Raw genomic sequence first — 1,722 nt, forward strand, 5'->3', positions numbered from 1 at the left:
CATTTATGGTCTGTGTTAGGTGCTTTTAGCACTAAAGCTCTAGAGTTGAAAATTTTTGTCTCAGAAAAATAATAATAATAATAATATTTAGTTCAAATAGGTTAACAATATGTTGGCTTTCTTAAACCAACATAATTATTTCCTAACATTTGAACAAGATTACTATAATCTGTATTATAATATAAAGGTAATTCTGTGAAGATTTACAACAAGTCACAAAACCACCTACCAGTTACAAGTCTCTTTAGCTCCCATATCCATTCAACTCTGCAGGTTAATGTTTGCCAGATTGTGTCCTTTACATTGACCATCAGCCCCAGAGTAATTACCTGAAATATTTTAAAACATGGTCTGTCAACATACAACGATATTACAAGCACATACAATATTTGCTAGAAACACAAAAGACTGAAAACGTTTTAGACTGAATGCTTTTTCCAATTTTCCCATTACCTCTTTATGAATTACTGAAATATTATTAACTTTTACTTTCAAAAGACAATAAGATTAACACTTTTAAGTTGCAAAAATAGAGTATTCATATACACAGAACACAATATTATAGTAGGCTACAACCTTTGTTGTAAATGGAGACTTTATTGCGTCATCGGTTTTATATTCATCTTCAAACAGGCAGTTTGGAGTCTGGATTAAAACATATCTAGCTGTTATTCAAAAGTAACATATACTCAGATTTAATGCGACTGTCATAAATTCTAAGAAAGTAAAATCTAACACTGAAAGACATATATCAAGGATAAGAGAAAGCTATATGTAAACTGAAAAATACACACAAAAAAAAACTTACAGTTGTGAAAGAGCTCTTCCGTTGACCAGGAGTTCTGTTGTTTGGCAATTTGTCAATTTAGACAACGGGCATTTTGCGCCGATTTCTTCAACAAAAACGTTACTTTCTTTGCGCTGTTTGTCGATTTCAAATGTTCTTACGTCATGAGAAAATCACGCTGTGATTGGTAGTTTTAAACGTCGATCCACAGTGACCCCCAATCAGCTTCTCGTCTCTTCTAAACACATTTCGCGCAACAGTTCAAACAGTTCAGAGTAATATCCTCAAAACACTTTACAAATGCTGTTTTGATAATCTCCTCTTTTAATATGGAACATTATGCCAATATTTTATAGGTTAAAATAATTCTACAATCTGTTACCTAAACAGCTTCCCTAAAATATCCTTAAAATGTTATGAGCTTTTGTTACTCATCATATTATGAGATTTTGTCATCTCAGGCCAATAATGTCCTCAAAACATTTGATGAATGTTGCTTTGATAATGTTCCTCCTTTGTTATTGTGCTAATGATTTATAAAAGATAACAACATCCCTAAAAAAATCCTCAAAATGTTTCATGCAAAATGTTAAAAAGTAAATTGAAAGGAATGTTTTATTAAAAACATTTTATCATCTCAGGACTAAATAATATCCTCAAAACATTTTACGAACGTTGATATGATAATGTTCCTCCTCTGTTATTATGGAACATTGTACTAATGTTTTATTGAGAACATTGTATTATCTGTTATCTCAACAACATTCCCAAAACATCCTCAAAATGTTACAGTTATAATGTTCTTGCTTTGTTAACACTTCAAATTACAAGAACGTTTTATAAAAAACACTCCGTCATCTCAGGCCTCAATGATATCCTCAAAACATTTTGCGAACGTTGATATGATAATGTTCCTCCTCTGTTATTATGGAACA

General features: G+C 31.2%; 1 long non-coding RNA gene across 1 annotated transcript; it reads right to left on the reverse strand.

The window, feature by feature from the left end:
* Positions 1-281: 281 nt before the first annotated feature.
* Positions 282-896, reverse strand: LOC143737706 (uncharacterized). The gene is made up of 3 exons (XR_013203699.1): positions 809-896; positions 577-645; positions 282-329 (listed from the first exon to the last, which is right to left on the reverse strand). It is a non-coding gene; the product is annotated as an uncharacterized LOC143737706 (long non-coding RNA).
* Between the last annotated feature and the right edge of the window lie 826 nt (positions 897-1,722).

Source organism: Siphateles boraxobius, unplaced genomic scaffold (genome assembly GCF_051911475.1).
Source record: "Siphateles boraxobius isolate OS27281-9 unplaced genomic scaffold, OSU_SipBor_1 1, whole genome shotgun sequence".
In the NCBI taxonomy this organism is placed as follows: Eukaryota; Metazoa; Chordata; class Actinopteri; order Cypriniformes; family Leuciscidae; genus Siphateles; species Siphateles boraxobius.